This window comes from Mesoplodon mirus (assembly GCF_964341445.2).
Source record: "Mesoplodon mirus genome assembly, chromosome: 18".
Taxonomy (NCBI): domain Eukaryota; kingdom Metazoa; phylum Chordata; class Mammalia; order Artiodactyla; family Ziphiidae; genus Mesoplodon; species Mesoplodon mirus.
The window spans coordinates 51,403,287-51,424,179 of record NC_138994.1 but is presented as its reverse complement, the minus strand read 5'-3'; positions in this window follow the sequence as shown (position 1 = coordinate 51,424,179).

Below are 20,893 nucleotides of genomic sequence, written 5' to 3'. Positions count from 1 at the left end.
AGTGCCTGTATTTGCATGCAGAGCAGTCAGATGCCAAAGACCATGCTGGGTTGAGCAGGGGGGGTGGTCTGGTGAGAACAAATCAGGATTCAGTGCGGGGAGGGAGGTATGTGCAGGCAGAGAAAGACACAGATCATAAAATGTCTAGATGAGTAGGGTAAAGTCAGCCCCTTGTCCCACTGGGGTATTTTCCTTCTGCTAATTAACAAATGAGAATAAAGTTCAGTCACTGCACAGAGATTTTGCCCCCACGCTGGACGCTGTCTCGTGCCCAGTGAGGCTGAGCACACGCCATGCTCTCCCGAATCCTCCCTTATCGGGAGACCCAGGGTAGGTTCAGGGAAGCAGTGTCTTTTCAGGCCTGTATAAGTAGGAGGATTTGGCTTAGAGGGTTTCCAGGAGCTTCCGTCAATCAAATAGCCTCTCAGCACCTTTGGAGCCAGAGCCTGTCTCTGGACTTGCAACTCCTCCCAGGGCTGTGGGAGCCGCACCTGAACATGACCCCTGAGCTCCAGGACTGGGAGCTGCAATTCCACAGCCCCCAACCCATCTCAACTGTCTTGTCTTCCCACACCACCTGCCCCTCTTTCCTTTATTCTCTTTATTTTTTTTTTATTGTGGTAAAATACACATAACATAAATTTTAACCATTTTTAAGTGTACGGCTCAGTGACGTTAAATCCATTCACATTGCCATGCAGCCATCTCCACCATCATCCCCAGAGCGTTCTCATCATCCCAGAGTGAACCCTGTGCCCATTAAACACTAACTCCCCATTCCTCCCTCCCCACCCCCAGGCACGCCTGTTCTACTTTCTGTCTCTATAGCTTAACTACTCTAGGTACCTCATGTAAGTGGACTCATACAGTATTTGTTCTTTTTTGTCTGGCTTATTTCACTTAGCTTAGTGTTCTCAAGATCCATCCACGTTGTAGCCTGTGTCAGAATTTCATTCCATTTTATGGCTGAATAATATTCCACTGGGTAGATCACATGGTTTTTCCATTCATCTGTTGATGGTCATTTGTGTTTTTTCCACCTTTTGGCTATTGTGAGTAAGACTGTTATGAACATTGATACACAAGTATCTGTTCGAGACCCTGCTTTTAATTCTTTTGGGTGTATTGCTGGATTGCGTGGGATTGCTAGATTATGTGGTAGTTCTACACGTAACTTTTTAAGGAATCACCACTGTTTTCCACGGCAGCTGCACCATTGTCTATTCCCACCAGCAGCGCACGAGGCTCTGCCTTTCCTTCTAATGCAGGATGCTGTCCTGCATCTCTCTGCCCGCTGTGGCTCATGGCATGGGGAACAGCAGCCACCCAGGGACCTCAACAGCTTCCTCGACGGCTGGCACCTGACCGGCCTCGGAGCCGGCCCCACGGGCACTTGCACAACCCGTACAGTCACACACGGCCTCACACTCAGCTTCAGGCTCTGCTGTCACTGCCTCGAAATTCTCAATGATGTTGAACAGGGGCCCCACGTTTTCATTTGGCACTTGCCCCGCAAATTATGTAGCTGGTCCTGGCTGGCCTGGCTGTTCTTTCTGTGTGCAGACCCTGTAAGTATGGCCAGATCCACAGTCAAGGCCTGACGGGGAGGATCCTCACACTGTCTGCTGAGGGGCAGCCTGGGGACACCGGTTGTCTGGCTCTGCTGCCAGCCCATCTGTGAGATGAGAGAACTGGACTAAATAGTTTTCTGAGTTTGTTCCCCAGAGGTCCCTTGGGAGGGAGTGGAGAGATGGGAAGTCCCAGGGGCAGGGGTGGGACCCATCCCCACCCCTACTGCCAACCTAGGGGCTCCCTTTGACCTGATCTCTCTATTTGGTTCTGCAGCAGGAAGGAAGCCTCTGGAAACTGACCAAGCTGTCTGGATCCTCCGCCCCAGGCCACCCCAGCCCTGCACTCTGCCCCCAGGGAGAGAGAGAAGCCTCCGGCATAAGGAAACCAGGTGGAGAGCCCCGCAGTGGGAGAGGTGCCCCAGGCACCAGCCAGAAATGCACTGGGAGGGGCCCTTGCCAAGGGAGATGGACAGCATGCACACGCACACGCACACGCACACACAGAAAGGTCCAACCGTTTACAAAACGTGTGACAAGTCGGTTCAAATTGCTCATCTGAAGGGCCAGCAAAGGCTCTTCTGCACACGGGAGGGATGAGACTAAAGGAAAACCTGGCACTGGCCTTGCCCAGACCATCTGGGGAAAGGGACCCTGCCAGACACACACTGGCAGAGCCCCCCCACAAGGCTGTCCCCTGCAGTGAAGGGCCTCGGTGCTCTAGTGTCCTCGTCCCTGTCCCTTCACCAGCAGTTGACCAGGGCTCCAACCTGCATGCGCCCAGCCCCGCCCCCCAGGTTGCCTTGTACAGAAAGCCAGGGAGAGCCTGGCGGCTCCTCAGTACCAGGAGATGGGGAGGGGAGAGGCGGGTGGGAGCTGGAAGAACCCTGGGAGACCTGGACAAGCTGCCCCCAAGGCCTCACGGAGACAGGCCAAGCTCCGAGCTCTTTGATGCAGACCACAGGATGTCTGCAGCTGCTTCAGTGCCAATTACTGGAGAAATAATTCAGCGTGCTCACCCCCTGCCTCTCAGCAGACACTCTTTGGGGACATTTTAAATCTGACTGTACCTGCTGAGCAGCTGACAAGTGAAGCCTCTCCCTCCCCACTGCTGGCTTCTCCACCCCTCTGCCCAGGCTCTTTAATGGGGAAAAGGGAACCTAAAGCTGGGTGTTGTCATCCCTGCCCCCCGCCCAAGGCAGAGCCTGCTCGGATCAGCGCGCCTGCCGCCTGGGCGCTGCCTCTAGATGAGGTGCAGCTGAGCTGGGTTCCCTAGAGTCCGTCCCCCCACCCCTACCCCCACCCCCGTCTCCTTAAAGGCAGGGTCATGTCTTATGCATCTTTGAGTCCTGGTTAGCTGTCAAGAAATATTGCTGGGTGGAGAGATGGGTAAACAGGGAGGGAGGTGGGTAAGTGGGCGGACAGGGTGGAGGGAGGGAGGCAGGGAGAGAGGAAGGGAAGGATGGATGGAGGAAGGGGGAGAGGGAGGGAGGCAGGGAGAGAGGAAGGGAAGGATGGAGGGAGGGAGGCAGGGAGAGAGGAAGGGAAGGATGGAGGGAGGGAGGCAGGGAGAGAGGAAGGGAAGGATGGGTGGAGGAAGGGGGGAGGAAGGCAGGGAGAGAGGAAGGGAAGGATGGAGGGAGGGAGGCAGGGAGAGAGGAAGGGAAGGATGGAGGGAGGGAGGGGGGAGGAAGGCAGGGAGAGAGGAAGGGAAGGATGGAGGGAGGCAGGGAGAGAGGAAGGGAAGGATGGGTGGAGGAAGGGGGGAGGAGGGAGGCAGGGAGAGAGGAAGGGAAGGATGGAGGGAGGGAGGCAGGGAGAGAGGAAGGGAAGGATGGAGGGAGGGAGGCAGGGAGAGAGGAAGGGAAGGATGGGTGGAGGAAGGGGGGAGGAGGGAGGCAGGGAGAGAGGAAGGGAAGGATGGAGGGAGGGAGGCAGGGAGAGAGGAAGGGAAGGATGGGTGGAGGAAGGGGGGAGGAAGGCAGGGAGAGAGGAAGGGAAGGATGGAGGGAGGCAGGGAGAGAGGAAGGGAAGGATGGGTGGAGGAAGGGGGGAGGAGGGAGGCAGGGAGAGAGGAAGGGAAGGATGGGTGGAGGAAGTGGGGGAGGAAGGCAGGGAGAGAGGAAGGGAAGGATGGATGGAGGAAGGGGGAGGGAGGGAGGGAGTCAGGGAGAGAGGAAGGGAAGGATGGATGGAGGAAGGGGGAGGGAGGGAGGGAGGGAGAGGAAGGGAAGGATGGAGGGAGGGAGGGAGGCAGGGAGAGAGGAAGGATGGAGGGAGGAAGGGAGGGGTGGATGGGTGGAGTGTTGTGCAGATGGATGGGAAGATAAGTGAATGACCAGTGTGTGGGCCAGTGTACTGAAAGACAAGAGAGGATGGACAGAAGGATGGACTGCTGTCCAGAGGGAGGATGGATGGATGGATGGATAGAAACACTCCCAAGTCCAGGGCCCATCTGTTCTCCATCCCCAGGGAAAGGCCAGCAGATCAGGAGCCTACACATTCCACAAGTTGTGGGGTCCCCTGCCTGGGGCTCACTCAGTTCCAAGCAGCTGCTAGGCTCCCAGGGAAGAGCCGATGTTGAGACAAACCCGGGCTGCTGAGGACCTGGTCCTTGGAGCCTCCATTAGTACCCTGCCCGGGCGCCAGGCTTCCAGGCCCCAAAGCAGCTGCTGCCTGGGGTGTGGCAGAAGCAAGTCCGGCTGCCCATCTGGCTGCACCCCTCTCCTCACTGCCCTGACTCTGCTGCCTCCAGAGCGTGTGGGTACAGACAGGTTGGCTTTGCCAGCATGAGCCTCGGTTTCCCCATTAAATAAAAGGTTGAACCAGCTGTGCTCCAGGGTCTTCTGGCCCTGAAGGTGGTGACTTTGTAGCTCCGGGGTGAGAGCCAGCCTGGGGCAGGTGTCACCTGGGAAGGAGGGCTCCCTCAACAGCAGCAGCTCCGCTACAGGGGCTGGAGCACCAGGAGGGAAATCAGTGGGAGCCCAGGAGCACTGTCTCTGAAAGAGCCAGGGAAGGGAGCCCTGCACAACCAGGAACAGATCCCCAGTGTGGCCTTTCCCCACTCTGAGGTCCTTCCCAGTCTAAACAGTTCATTCAACACAGTTCATGTGCAACAACCTGCTGTTATCTGAATGGTTGGCCCCACCATTCTTCTTGGGGAAGGAACAGTCTTCGTTTAGGAAAATACTTTTTAAGGCTGATTGTGGAAGATCCTGAGAACATAGTCTAACCGGTGCCCAAGGCCCCAGAGGAGATAGAAATGAACAGGAATTTAGAGGAAGGAAGAGAGGTCAGAGAGTGATGCCAGAGAGATAGGGTGAGGCTGGGGATCCCTGAGTGAAGCCACCACTGCCCCCCACATGGCCACATGCCCCCAAGGGGGCCGGAGGACTGGCCTGTCTTGTTCCCTGTGATGCTGTTTCCTCTGCAGTGATATAAGCCACTCCCACCCCACCTGAAACATCCACAGTGTCACCTGCACACCCACATACCTTGCGGAAATGGATTTGGGGGAAGAAGGGGCTGAATTTCATATCTGAATCTCTGTGGTTCAGAATCTTAGTGTGGAAATGGTATCCACTCCACAACATGGAGTCAACCCGGCCAAAGCAAAACCCCCGAGCCAGAGGGGATGCAAACACCCCAGGTTTTGCAGAAACCTTAGCAAAGGCTTCAGCCTTTCCCAGAGCACCTAAGTGGACTTTGAAGGCTCCCCTGCTGGATCTGAGGAGCATGGAGACCGCAGCCGGGATGACCACCCATCCCAGTGTCCCCACACCTAAGGGATTTCCCAGGATGCAGGACTTTTGGTGTCAAAGCCTGGAAAGGTCCCAGGCACACTGGGAAGGGTTGCTCACCGTAAACAGCTGACATCTGGGTCCCACGGGCCACACTGGATGCTAGACTAAGCCCCTCACACACTTCACCCCCATTAGTCCTCACGACAGTGGGAGGCAGACATATTCCTCCCACTTCTCAGATGAGGAAACTGAAGCTGGGAAAGGTTAAGCCACTTGCACGAGATAACACAGCTAGCAAGTGGCGGAGTGAGGATTTGAAGCCCAGCCCCCTATTCTTAAGCTTGTGCTCATCTACATGGTCCCCTGAGGATTCTCAACTTGTCGAAAACTGAAATCAGCATCCTCAGGCAGCCTTACTCTGTGCCCTGGTCCGGGGCATGGGTCTAGAGTCCTCTAGTTTTCTGGAACCACCCACCCCTTCCTGCCAATGGCTTTGCCTTCCTTGGGCCCCCTGGCTGTGGGTCCCAGCAGGCCTCTGCCACCCACACCCATCAGCCCAGCAGAGCCCTGTGGAACTCCACCACACACCCTCCTCTGGAGTCAGAAGAAACAAAAATGCCCCCTCCTTCCTGCCCTGGTTTTTATCAGTCCCCCTCCCCACTGTGTTCCATGCCCTGCCCCCCATCTGCTGGCAGCACCTCCCTCATCCACTCCTAGGAGGGAAGCAGTATTTCCCGCCCAGCCCAGGGATTTCCAAGCTGGGAATTCAAACAGTGCAGTGTGGAACAGGTTCAAACAGAGTCAGCTAATGGAAATAACAAGATGAAAAATTATTCCAGGGAAAGAGCGATTTTCCTTATACCCTGCTTGACTCAGCAAACACGGTGATTGCAGTAGAAATTGGAGGTGTCAGAGCTGGTATCTGGGGAAGGGGAAATGAAAGCATTCTGCTTGCCGCTGTCCACGCAGCCCCAGGGGTGAGAGAGAACGTGAGGTTAATCCCAGGCCTGGCGCACAGCCGGGCCCAAGCAGGTGTGTCCTCCCTAGAAGCCCCAGGTGGCAGGACTTGCCACCAGCTGGCTGAAGAGTCAGGGGCAGAAAGCCCAGGCCCTGGAGTCAGACAAAGCTGTGTTCTATTTCCAGCTCTGGCATCTGCTGGCTGTGTGACCTTAGGCAAATAACTTAACCTCTCTGAGACTCAGTCTGCTGAAGATGACAATAGTGAGGATTACACGAAGTAATGCACGACACCTGCTCGGATTGGGGCCTCAGTCACGATAACAGCGGTAAATGCCCTGCCTCGCCTGCTCTCTCTGGCTGCGCCCACTGCACATGGTCAGTGGGGGGACAGACTGGCTCCCAGTCTCCGGGTGCAAGCTCCAGCAGGGGAGGCTGGGAACTGCAGTTGGACACATGACCCTGGGACCATCTGAGGTACCGGCCCGTGCCAGGAGGCAGCTCCCCCAGGTAAGCTCTGGCCCCTGCACAGCACTGCTAATTTGGCAGGGGGTGGGGGAGGGCTGTCTGACCCCACCCCCCACCCAGCCCAGGCACTCACCCTATAGTGTTCTCCACTCTCTCCGAAGCTTCCAGACAGCTGAAGTTTATCCTTTCCCTTGTCTGTTTGGTTTTGGTTTGGGTTTTGTGCTTGCTTTTTAGCCACTTTCACGGAAATCTTTCTGAGGTGTATTAGGAGCACCCCTTTTTTTCCAGGTCAACATATAAGTGTCGTGTAAACTTTGACTACTCAGGGTGCTGTGGATGTGAGGAGATCCCTTGGCCCCCGGTACTAAATGGCCCCAGTATATTGAGCCGCTGCCTTGCCCTAAACAGACCTGCCCCAGACAGCCCTGCGGGTCTCCTTTCCAACCTCCTGCCCGCTGCCCCTGGGGGCGCCACGTTAGCTGGGGGAAGGGAGATAAACAAGCTTTACCAAACGATTGTTCTTAATTTCCATTAAGGCCAAAGCTTGGACTCGAGCTGAGCTCTGTTCTAAAGACATTTTTTTTTTTACTGCTCAGAGGTCTTTGATCCTTCACTTCCCAGGAACTGGCTGAGTTCCCAGGTTGAAGTTGCCTTGAAGCTTGACTACTAAAGAAGAAAAAAGTTTTCCTCTATTTTGTTGTTAACTCAATCCAGAGTTTGAGCTGGTGGCATAAAGATTTTAAACATCCTGGACAGGCCTTCCTCAACTAGATTGTTTTGGCAAATGCAAATATGAAACTGGAGAGGACTGTTACAGAAGGAGAAGTCCCAGTTCCAGGCTGAGGTGGGCCGAGTGGGGGGGGACCCTGAAGAGGCCCAAACTTTCGGGGGTCCATCAACCAGAAACAAAACCTCCCCCAGATTTGGGGGCTGGCATGCAGCTGCTCACATTTTTATCTTGCCGAATAAGAATATAAAAGCATAACCATCATATGAGATCACTCTCATTTCAGAAAAGAAAGGAAAAAGAATCAAGAAAAGACCATCTTTTTTGAATTAAGGGAATTCAACGTTGTGAAAAAGTAACTACATTATCTTCTGTTTTTCCCATTTTGCCACAGCTGGGTAAAAACCTCATCATGAACCTGTCAGCTTACCAGCTTTTGCAAATCACCAGGCAGGACCAAGGCTTGGGGGCTGGATGCCAGAACTCACTGTGCTGTTGCATGGGTTGGGGGGCTGGGTATTCCCCGTGCCAAGTGGAACAGACACACAGCCCGGGTTTGCATCCAGAGCCCACCTCTTGTTAGCTGTAGGGTCCTGCAGAAGGCCCCCAGTGCCTGGGTTTTCCCATGTTTGAAGTGGTAGTGGTCGCCGTGCACGCCTCACAGACCTGCGTCGAGGCCATATGTCTGGCACACAGCGCATGCTCACTCGGTGTTTGCTCTTGCTTTTTCAGCGGGGCTCCCATGCCCCTCACATGTCTGTGTAGGTTCAAATGAGTCCAGGGACGGGAATGATCTTTGGGGACAGGAAGCATCTAGGCCAGTGAGCAGAGACACGGTGGATTCGGCTCGTGGCAGCACAGGAGCCGGGCTGGCCCGGTGGCTCCAACAGCTCCGTGAAGTCCCCGGAGATCACGCCCAGCTCCGTTTCCCTGGAACTGAGACTTTAGTTAGCAAAGACCCTCAGCAGACACCGGGACAGGCGAGGGGGCTGCAGGAACGGAGGCCCAGCCCCCCCACAGGGAGGGGCCCTGCCCCTGATGGAGCGTTTCCCAGGTCTGGACCCTGACACAGGGGCCACCGAGGGACCCGGCAAGGCTGAATCCCCCACTCCACACACACACACACACACTCTGACATTCTCTTCACTTTGAGCACAAGGGGCCTCTGAACACTGACTCTGGTCAGGTGAGTGTGTGTGCAGCTGTGCGTATGCACCTGGGTGGATGTGCACCCGTACAGGTGTGTGCAGCACTCTGTGCGCATGTGCGGCTGTGTCAGTGTGTTTGTGGGTACATGCACGAATTTAGAAGTCGGTTCTGACATCTCTCTCTCCTTTTCTACCCTGCCTCCCCGTCCTTTCCCTCCCTTTTCCCTTTGCTGTAATGAAAAGAGAAAAGCAGCAGAGGGGACCAGAAAAGGGGGAGCCTGGGAATCACACAGACCTGGATCCGAATCCCAGCTCTGCCGGTTCCCACCCCGGGAATATCAAGCAAGTCACTTGGCCCCTCTGAGCTGCAGTGTCTCATCTGTGTGAGTTCGCCCAACGTAGCTTATAGTAGGAAAAACGTGGAATTCAGAGCACCGGGGAACAGAACTGCTCTGCAGCCTCTGGGCTCAGGTGGCTGGGTTCCTGGCCTGTTCCATCGGTTTCTCGCAGAGGGACCTTGGGCGGTTCCTCACCCTCTCTGAACTCATCTTACAGAGGTTCTGCAAGGGTTAAATGAGTGACATAGGTAACGCTCTTAGAACGCATGGCACGTAGTAGGAGCTTTATAGAGGGCAGCTATTAAAATGTGTATCAAAAAGCATTTAGAGGGCTTCCCTGGTGGCACAGTGGTTAAGAATCCACCTGCCAATGCAGGGGACACGGGTTCAAACCCTGGTCTGGGAAGATCCCACATGCTGCAGAGCAACTAAGCCCATGAGCCACATCTATTGAGCCCGCATGCCGCAACTACTGAAGCCCGCATGCCTGGAGCCCATGCTCCACAACAAGAGAGCCACCTGAGCACCGCAACGAAGAGTAGACCCCGCTCGCCGCAACTAGAGAAAGCCCACTTGCAGCAATGTAGACCCCAACACAGCCAAAGATAAAAACAAATAATTTTATTTTTTTTAAAAAGCGTTTAGAGGGCTTCCCTGGTGGCGCAGTGGTTGAGAGTCCTCCTGCCGATGCAGGGGACACGGGTTCGTGCCCTGGTCCGGGAAGATCCTACATGCCGCGGAGCAGCTGGGCCCGTGAGCCATGGCCGCTGAGCCTGCACGTCCGGAGCCTGTGCTCCACAATGGGAGAGGCCACAACAGTGAGAGGCCTGCGTACCGCAAAAAAAAAAAAGAAAAAAGAAAAAAAAAGCGTTTAGAGGAAAAGAGAGAAAACAAGAAAGCATTTAGACTTTTTTGGAGGGATGGAAATGTTCTGAAATTGGACTGTGCAGATGGTTGCACAACTCTGTAAATTTACTCAAAACCATTAAATCATACACTTGAAACAGTTGAATTTTATGGTGTATAAATTATACCTCAATAAAGCTGTTTTTTGGTAAAGCATTTAGAGATGAGTGAAGAAGCAAGTTGCAGAATAATACACCCAGTATTGATGCCACTTGTGAAAAGTTTTAGACTATATAAAACAGTATTTCTCTAATACAAGTATGCATAGTAAGAACATCAGACAGAGCCTGGAATGATGTATCATAATTATGTTTGCCCGCTGAGTGGGACTCAGGAAGGGAAATTTTTGTCTGTAATGTTTTATTGTATTTATATATTTAAAAGACCAGGAAACCTGGGCAGTGGTGTCATAAAAATCAGAGTTTGTAGGGGGCAAGGGAAGCGTGGAATGAGAGAGACACATCATGGACAGCTCGGGTTGGGCGGGGGATTGTAACTCCCTACTTCATGATTCTGTGATGAAATGGTGGTGATTACACTGGTGTTTGCTTTATAACTATTCATTACACTGTGCATCTGCGTTTTATGCAATTTTCTGTTATAGTTCACATTTTTTAAGCTAAAAAAAGTCTCTAAAAAAAGAGGAACATGTTGATTTTGGTGGGTATGTTTTGGGATTTGATATGTCAACCTCTATACTCTTGCATATTGAAATTCAAAATAAGTCAAACAAAATAATGACCTGCCTTGCAGGATGGGGTGAAAGTTGTATAAGGCCATTGGCCATACACTGAGGTGCCTGGGGGTTCAGGGAGAGGGAGGGCATTGTCCTTCTTCCTCAGTCAGGGTGTTGCCTTGGCTGTCCACAGTCCCCATAGGAGCTGGGCTGAAGCAGCCCGTCCGCCTGCCCACCAGGCTCCCAGACGTCCAGAGCACCAGGCAGACATTTGGTGGAGGAGCCTCAGACAGCCTCCCTGATTTATCAGGCTCTCCACGTCTCTGGCTGATGGACGACCCTCTGCTCTCCCTCCCTCCTCCCTCTGGACGCTGCTTGTCTCCAAGGCCACCGCCTGCCCAGGGTGGGAGCTTGTGCGGCAGGGAGAAGCCGGGTGGGCTGGCGAGGCCTCTGCTGGCCTTGCCTCCCTCCTTCCACAGCTGCCCTGCCTGTAACCCCAAGGTTCTCCCCAACAACCTCGGCTGGTTCTGGCTGGCCCGGCTGTCAAAGTGCTTGATTCTTTCCTTCAGCCACTGTGAATTGAGTGCCTGCCAGCTATGGGCAACGCACTGTGCTGGGTCCCTACCTCCAATGAGCTCACCCACAATGAACAGTAAACAGGACCTGAACTCAGCTGGCTTGTTCGGGTTGTCAGGCCTCTCGAGGAGATGGCCTTGAGCTGAAATCTAAGAGGTGGGAATGAGCCCCCCATGAGATGATGTGGTACAAGGATATTTTGGAGGAGTTGCTGGGTAGTGCAAAGGCCCTGAGGCAGACCTAGGCTTGCATCAATGGGCCTGGGCAGAGGAGGATAGGATGAAGGAAAGGAAATGGATTCCTCTTCAGGACTAAGCATCCTCTGCCAAAGCCTTGTGGGAAGGGGTCAAGTTCCAGTCACCACCAGGGCCACCAGAACCCAGGCAGGGCCCAGGGAGCAGGAAAACCCCACCGGCATATCTGGGATGTGCTTCAAGTCCTGAGCTGGAGGCTGCGCCCAAAGGATCCCAAGTGGCAGGAGAGGGTAAAACCACCCTCTTTGTCCCCAGGACAGTGGCTGGCACAGAGCCACAAGCCCTGGCTTGCCTCAGAGTTACTGAGCAATCTTGGACAGGTCAGGTCACCTCTCTGGGCCTAGGTTTCCATGTTAACAAACATTGGCTGTGTTGTGGAAGGCTGCCTGCCCCCAGCTTCTGAACTCTGGGACCCTGGGCGATTCCTGGCCTGCCCTGGGCCTGCAACCTGGTCTCCTGGGGGTGAGTCCTGGGAAAGCCCCCGGGGCTCCAGAGGCATGTCAACTTTTTTTTTTTTTTTTTTTTTTTGCGGTATGCGGGCCTCTCACTGCTGTGGCCTCCCCCGTTGCGGAGCACAGGCTCCGGATGTGCAGGCCCAGCGGCCATGGCTCACGGGCCCAGCCGCTCCGCGGCATATGGGATCCTCCCAGACCGGGGCACGAACCCGTATCCCCTGCATCGGCAGGCGGACTCTCAACCACTGCGCCACCAGGGAGGCCCGAGGCATGTCAACTTTGAGCACACAGCTTGAGGGTCACAAAGACGGAGCCGTCCCTCGAGGCCCTCAAGAAACTCGGGGAGACAGACGCTGGAACAAAAGTCACGGAAAGTGAGATGAGCTCTCTAATGCGGCACAGACCCAGCCACGAGGGGGCATCCTGAAAAGAATTTCTGGCCTCGGAGGAACAACACCTGAGCATCGGGACAGCGCAGGTGTGTGCGGTGGCGGGGGTGGGAGGTAGAGGGCAGCAGGCAGAGGTGGAACAGCCCGGCTGGGCGATGGGTGTGTTTGGGCACCGTGTTTGGGCACCGGGCTGGCAGTGCGAGGGGAGGCTGGAGGAGCTGTGAGGACCCTGCACCGTCCTGGAGTCTTTGACTCTAAATGCGGATGCAGCAAAGTGCTCACACACTCACCCAGGAGGCAGGGGAGCCCGCGGGAAAGCAGCCCCCAGGGAGGCGGGCGGTGTAAGGCTCAGCAGGGCCATCAGGCCTCCACCCCCGGCCCCTGGAGGGCCCCGCTTCACAGCCCAAGCTGCAGCCTGCGCGACCGCCAGCCGTTCTGCCGGGACCCCTTCCTCCTCCGTCCACCCCCTTTGCTGACCAAACTCTCAGCCTTCACGTTTCAGGACTGAGGCCAAGGCCTTGCCTCCTGCGTGGGCCGGCCGGTCGCTGGGGATCTAGAGCTGGGGGCAGGGGGTGTAGGGCTGCCATGCTGCTAAACTGACTCAGACCCTGGGCTCTCCAATGAGGTAGAAGGTGAGCACCAAGGCCTGGCCCCATGGGAGCGTAGGCCCCTGGGCCGTTGCCCTGTGTGTGTGTGTGTGTGTGTGTGCGGGGGTGGGGAGGGAGCCAGCCCAGAGCTGGCAGGTGCCACGAGGATGCCAAGCAAACCTCAGACAGGCTCGCCCCACCCTGCAACGCACCTGCACAGAGCTGTGTTCTGTCGTCTTCAGCTTCAACGCGTAGCAGACTTGGCTGGTTGACGGGGGCTGGGAGAACAGTGATGTCAGCCACGTGTCACCTCTGCCTCTTTCTGGCTGTGAGACCCTGGGCAATGGACGTAACCTTATTTACTTAATGAAAACAATTTTATTATAATAATTATATGTTTATTTCCATGTGCAGTGGAGAAGTATAACCACCGCGTCAATTCCCATCCCAGATATTATGGTTAGAACAGAGCTAACCTGGGTATTTAAAGCATTTTTTAATGCACGTTGATTTAAAGTAAATAATAACGCAGGTCCCAGTTGAGAAGCTGGTGCATAAGTGACAGAGGTTGGGGAACGCCAGGTTACAGGGTGTCCTCTGTTTGGCTGTGCTTTGGGCTTTTGCTGGGGGCTTGGGACCCTCGGAGGTTTTCAGGTGGAAATGCAGGGACCAGCAGGCGAGGGTGTCCGCAGCAGCCGGGAGACTAAAGGAAGCTGCTCCGCCCTGTGAACCAGGTCTTCCTTCTCTGGTGTCTGATCCCCCCACCCTGCCTGGGCTGCAGATGTGATTTAGGAAGTAGCGCAGCGACAGGGCACGGCAGGGCCCAGGGTGTGGCCATGGGAAGTGGTGGCTGACGTGAAGCCCTTGGGAGGGAGGTTGCTGGTGGAGGGGTACCGGGCTGGGGCTGTCGTGTTGAGGGGCGAAGGCATCAGGGGCCGTGAGAATGGCACGGAGGGGGTGGGCGCTAGGGCACAATACGTGGGCAGAGCATTAGAAGGATCTGGGGAGACTCCAGTGCCAAGGCATGAAAGAGGGCCAAGCTGGGCGAAATGGTGAGGCCCAGGTCATCAGAGGTCTTGTTTACAGAGAAGCAGGGATCTGCGAGCCACGGGGACGGGGCTGAGAGGCAAGCAGCAGTGGAAGGAAGCGTGGGGCTGGGGAACCTCAGAGCTGCATGGGACACCCAGGCCACCAAGTTCATGGGACCAGAGTCTTGATGGGGAGTTAGGCAGTGCTCAGCCAAGGTGAGGCCTCAGGAGCTGGCATCTCTGTCTTCTGGGGGACTCTGGAAGTCTCAACTCCCGTCCAGTGGAGACCCTTGCCCGCTAGATCCAGGTCCTGGCTCCCAGCTCCCACCATCCCTGCTGTGGAGCCAGGGTTAGGACTTATCTTCAGGGGCCGGAGATTCAGAAAGGAACAAAATTTTAAATAATTATTATTTTTAAAGTGTACAGTTAAAATCTTTTTTCATCATGGGCTTATTCTTTTCCTACTTTTTAAAAAACATTTTTCCTACTTTTTTATAGTGGCAAAATACAGATAACATAAATATGCCACTTTAGCCATGTTTAAGTGTATGATTCAGTGGGTTACATACATTCACAATTTTGTACAAACATCGCCACTATCCATTCCCAGACCTTTCTCATCATCCCAAAGAGAAACTGTACTTATTAAATAATAATCCCCCACTCTCCATCCCCAAGCCTCTGGTAACCTCTATTCTACCTTCTGTCTCTATGAATTTCTTGTTTAACGGGTAATACATATGTGTAGTGTAAATGCACAGAGCAAAAAAATTTCCCTGACCCTACAGTTCCCTTGAACTGTTTTTATCAATTTCCTGTTTGTTCTTTCAGAGGTGTCTTATGCATATATAAATACATGTGTATATGTATCTTTATGTACAAAGAGAACACACTGTTCTATGCCTCTTCCTTTTTTTTTTTTTTTTTTTTTTGTGGTACGCGGGCCTCTCACTGTTGTGGCCTCTCCCGTTGCGGAGCACAGGCTCCGGACGCGCAGGCCCAGCGGCCACGGCTCATGAGCCCAGCCACTCCGCGGCATGTGGGAACTTCCCGGACTGGGGCAGGAACCCATGTACCCTGCATCGGCAGGCAGACTCTCAACCACGGTGCCACCAGGGAAGCCCCCCTCTTCCTTTTTTATTAGACAATATATCTGTGATGAAAAGATTTTTAGTGCATCAGAATATCAATATATCCTCCATATTAGTGCACACAGAGCTGCCTTGTCCTTTTTAATGGTTACGTAATAATATTCCATTGTAAAGGTGAGTCATACTGTATTTAACCTACCCCTTATCAATAGAAATGCTTCAATTTTCAATTTACTACGTTTATGTATTGTCAGCTCACACCCACTCTTAGTGGGGAAAAAATGCAACAGCACCTAGTTAGCAAGAAGAACAAATTAAACATGATGAGATGCCCTTTCACACCAATTAGACCAGCAAAACTTCCAAAGGTGGGCGACATCCAGTGTTGATGGGGCTGTGGAGGAAGCGGAACCCTCAGACACAGCTGATAGGAATGAAAGGGTCGTAACCACTGTGGAGAGCAGTTGGCATTATCTGGTCAAGCTGAAGATACATATATCCTTCAGCCCAGCAATTCCCTATCCAGGAAGTTGCAAAGAAACCCTCCCGTGTGGGCCAGGAGATAGGACTATCCATGGCAACAGGTTTGCAATAGCAAAGTGTGGGAGTCAAGCTAAATGTCCAATGATGACACTAAGGAGAAATAAACTGCGGTGTAGTCACAGAGTGGAATGTTACACAGCAATGAAAACAAACTATAGTGTACACATCAGCAGGAATAAATCTCACAAACCATGGTAAGTGAAAAAATCAGCTGAATGAGGATGTGTACAGTATGATGCCATTTATATGAAGCTTTAAGATGTGCAAGACAATATCATATATTTATGGATGCATCCATATTGAGTAACATAAAAATGAATGCGTGAAATGATAATTATGGAATTCAAGACAGCGATGGCCCCTGGGGAGAGCAATGGGATGGAGGAGGAATATCAGGGGGTTTCAAATGCATCTGTAATTTTTAAAATTGTGGTGAAATATATATAAAACACAAAATTTGCCTTTTAATCATTTTTAGGTGTAGCATTCAGTGGCATTAATCACATTCACAATATTGTGCAACTATCACCAGTCTCTATTTCTAAAACTTCCTTCGTCACCCCAAGCAGAAACTCTGTGCCCATTAAGCTCCCCATTCCCCTCACCCCAGACTCTGGTAACCTCTAATCTACTTTCTGTCTTTATAAATTTGCCTATTCTAGACATTTTCTATAAGGAAAGTCATATAATATTTGTGCTTTTGTGTCTATCTTCTTTCACTTAACATGTTTTCAACTTTCATCCAGGTTGTAGCCTAGAGCAGAACTCATTACTTTTCAGGGCTGAATAATATCCCATCGTATGGATATGCCACATTTTGTTTCTACATTCGTCTCTTGGTAGACAGGTGAGTTGTTTCCCTTTTGGCTGTTGTGAATGATGCTGCAATGAACATTAGTGTACAAGTATCTGTTTGAGTCCCTGCTTTCAGTTCTTTTGGGTGTGTACCTAGGAGTGGAATTGCTGGGTCATATGGTAATTCTATGTTTAGCTTTTTGAGAAACCTGAAATGTTTTGTTTTTAGGCTGGCTTGTGGGTCTTTATGTTATACTCTAGGCCTTTTCTCTATGACTGAAATATTTTAAAAATTTCAAAAGTAGAATGAGTTGGGCTTCCCTGGTGGCTCAGTGGTTAAGAATCACCTGCCAATGCAGGGGACAAGGGTTTGAGCCTTGGTCCGGGAAGATCCCACATGCCGTGGATCAACTAGGCCTGTGCGCCACAACTACTGAGCCTGCGCTCTAGAGCCTGCGAGCCACAACTACTGAGCCCACGTGCCACAACTACTGAAGCCTGTGCTCCACAACAAGAGAAGCCACTGCAATGAGAAGCCCGCGCACCACAACAAAGAGTAGCCCCCACTCGCTGCAACTAGAGAAAAGCCCGCACACAGCAACAAAGACCCAACACAGCCAAAAATTAAATAAATAAATAAATAAATAAATAAATAAAATTGGAAGCCACCATTTGCATTGTTAATATCTTCTGAACTGCATCATAATTCAAAGCTCTTTGAGGGAACATACGTGGCTATTGGCTCTCAGTTTCATAATGGCCAGTTAGAGCTCCTGCCCATTCTAGCCCATGCATAATGCTGAAACATTCACGCCACTCTAGAAGACACTCGAGCCAGCCCCTGGGCTCCAGCAGTCCCCAGGCCTCTTAGGGTGGGGGCAGAGAGTGCTGCCTCATCCTTGCTGTCATCTAAGCCTCAGGCTACACACCCTGTCCTTCAGCAGGTTACTTCTGGAGCTTCCCCTAAGGATTCAGCATTATCCCTCCCTGCCATCTGATCTCCAGCCAGAGGCAGCCTGATCCTGGGCTAAGCCCCTCCTGCCAGGTGAGCTTCTCCCCTCGGCCTCTTTCCAATCCAGCAGCCCAGACCATGGCCTGTGTGGAGAGGGAGAGAGAAGCGTAGTCCCTCCCCTCAGCCCCTGGGTGTAAGTCCTGGGTCAGCCTCCCGTGACCTTGGGCCAGGTCCTCCATCTCCAGGCCTCAGAAAGTGGGAGTTGTGGGTGCTGACAGACCTGTGGTCTGCACACCACTGAACAGGTGTCCCAGGAGGAAAAGGAGACATCTCTTTGAGCCATTTAGCCCATCACGACAGCTCCAAGAACATTTGACATCTGTGAAATAACATCATTCGGTAAGTGTTAACTTTTCCTCACAGGTAGGCCCAGTGCTAGTAAATGTACTGTGACGAGTATAATGTGTTGATGAAATGTGTATAATAAATTATCAGAAAGAGCTGCATTTTTAATATTGCTTAATATATCCAGTTTGCCTCTCAGCAGCCACAGGCTATATGGCAACCACTTCCATCGACTCACTGTGCATCAACTTACACGCTTCCCGGGCTGAGGCCCCGGCGTGGGCTGAGGAAGAGGCAGGGGAGGCCAGAGTGGATGGCTCCCCGTCCCTTCCTGATTTGCTCTCTGTCCTCTGGAATCGAAAGAAAAATGGGGCTTTGTTCACCATCAGGCCCCCTGCAGGACGCAGCCTGGAGCCTGTCACAGGGTAGGTGCTCAATAAATATTTGTTGCAGTGTGGATTCTTAGAGAAATGAATGGACAAGGGCCCCCAGAAGTCCCCTCTCCATCAAACAGCAAGTGCTTGGAATTTTTCCAACAGCCCCTCGTTTGGTTTAAATTTGGGTTAAAATTTCCTATCAATACAGAGAAACTTCTATCAGCACAGCAAGCCTAGAGCTCCTCCAGTAATCAGGGAAGGGTGGAGAATGGGGGTTCACGTTAGACCAGGGCCAGGGAGGGTCCTTCCTCCCAGGGCACACGGACACCAGCAGAGACGCCAACCAAGGACGTCCAGCCAAGTGCAGGGTCGAGGTCATTTCCTCTAAATGCCTCTCACCTACTGGAAGGAAAGGCTTTTAACTGGTCGCTCTCAGCCAGGAAAGAAGTCACAATGCCTGACGTGGGGTGTTTCAGACTCCCTGTTGGGAGGTTGGTCTCAGATATGCCACGTGTTTCTCCAGTGGTCATCCTGGCATTCACTGACTGGATGCTTTGGAGGCTGGGCCCTCCACTCCCACTTCTTCCAGACCCTCCCTAGAGCCAGCACCTGCCGAGCCAAGAGCCGGGGGCTGATCCTCCAGAAAGCCAGACCCACAGAAAGTCAAGAAGCCAGGAGGAAGTGATCAGCCCCCTCTGTCCCCACTCCCAGTGAACTCACGGGCAGAGCCTTGCTATCAAAAGGGCACAGGGTCAGGACATCCAGGCTCTCATTCCCAGTCACTCGACCTCCTGAAGCTTCAGTTTCCCCATCTGTAAGACAACACTCTCGTGCTCCTCAAGTGAATGAATTATGAAATGATGGTTCAGTGCCTGTATTTTAGTACCCTGTGTCATTACATAATCGCTTTGTGAAGCAGCCACCTCTAGCACAGAAGATGTCACTCCGTGCCTATTTAAGGACTAATCCCCTTAAGCATTCCTGGAAATGGGAAACCCACTCACTGTGTTAGGCTTCCAGGCTCTCCTGTCCCTCCCTTGGCCTTTGACTCTTGGAAGGCTGAATTTCTCTCCTACCAGGATCCCAGATGGTCCTTAGGGAGCCCCCAGGCTGGTTCATTCCCACTGTAACCCCTAAGACTCTTGGCCCCCTCTCTCTTCCTCCTCAGTTCGGGCTGTCCCCAGCCAAGAAGCCTCAGGAGGAGCTCTGGGGAGCAAGAGTTTACCTGTGTTTCCAGCTCTGCTCTCTAGGGGTGAGGAGGGAAAGGCGGGGATGGGGGCAGTGGAAGCCTCCAAAAAGTCAGGACCCCAGCTCTGCCACCAGCCAGCAGTCACCTGGGCAAGTCACTGTGTCTGAGCTTTAATCTCCTCACCTGAAAAATGGGAACATTGTACCCTGCCTACATCGTGGGGTGATAAAAGGAATCAGTGAGATAACAGCTGTTGAAGGCTCTTGACAGAGTATACCGTAGGTTTCAAGGGTGGGTGGTGACCTTCACCATCCATTTCAGAACTTGTCGTGAAACAACTTGCGGATCTCCATCACATGTCTCACCAATGAGTCTCATCTCCCGAAGGGAAGGGTGAAGAGAAAGCCGACGCTGGTGAGCACCTCTTATCTGCCATGCTCTGTGCTAGATGCGGCCTCCCCACGATGCTGTGGGGTTGGAAGAAGCCCCATTTCACAGCTGAGGAAACTGAGCTTCAGAGAGAGCCAGTGATCTGCCAGAATGATGCAACAGGAAGTGATGAAGGTGAGGCCTCCTCTCTCTTCTCTCTGCTCTCCACACCTCCACAGGGGTTATGGTGGGTGGAGGGGCACAGGCTTGGGGTCCTGCGTTCAGTTTTCCTGGAAGGGACCCAGCCAAGAAGATAAGCGTTTCTGATGTTCAGTGGAAACCAGAGAGTGAGCAGGATTCCGTCTGTGCCCAGGGCTTTCTGGGGACACACCTGTATAAGCAGCAGCCGTTCCCAACAGAGCGTTGTTCCCGGGAAAGCAGGACAGCGGCCAGGGCTGGGCGTTTGTTTGGTTATCCGACCATGTGGGAAGCCTGAGCCTGTGGGCTGGCCACGCCCTGCCGTTCCACCTCTGCCTCGCTCATCATTCCCTGGGGATGCCCAGCCCTGCCTGCCCTCATCCTCTCCTGACCACGGCTTATGGTCAAGGTCCTCACCCACCCTGTCCCCATGCGGGGCGGGCGGGGGCTGGGTCCCTCAACCTACTCACGGACCAAGTGAGAGACTGACTCCTGGTTACAGAGAGTGTGTTTGTATGTGACCTGAGAGGAAGGGTGAACAAACTGTGCCAGTAGTGACCTTGTACAGCTGTGGATGTCTTGCTCGTGTGTGAGCATCCTGTCCGGCACTCCTAGGAGTGTGGCTGTGTGTCCTGCTAGATTGGGGGTTGGGAGGTGCCTTGAGTCCCCTGATCACTTTTTGGGTGTGTTCGTATGTCCTGTTAGGTGTGCTGGGGACAGGGGTGCCCTGGGTCCCCTGACCACCTCGACGAGTGCTGTTTGTGTGTCCTGTTAGGGATGTGTGTGTACTGGGGGGTATACGGTGCCACCGCCGCCTCAGGCAACTCTGTACGGGTACGTGTGTCCTGCAGGTGGGAGCAGTGGGAGCTTCCGCCCAGGTCTGCACACGTTTCTGTGCGCTGGGAGTGTCCTTGCACACCGGTATGTGTCCTGTGTGAACGGAGCCCAGAAAGTGCGGGCACGCGCGGGAAGGTGCGGGTCCCTGCTCAGCTCCCCGCCCGTCCTGCGGTGCGTGAGTGGAAGGCGCCCGGTGGCCCTGCCCGCCGATTGTGCGCGCGCGGGGTCCCGGGCCAGCGTGCGCGCCGGTGTGAGTGCGAGTGAGTGCGGCGCCGCTCAGCTCGCTCCGCGCCGCGCCGCCCTCGCCGCCCGCACTCTCGCACTGCTCGGCGGCTGCCGGTGACGCGGGCTGGGCCCGCCCCCTGCCTGCCGGCCCT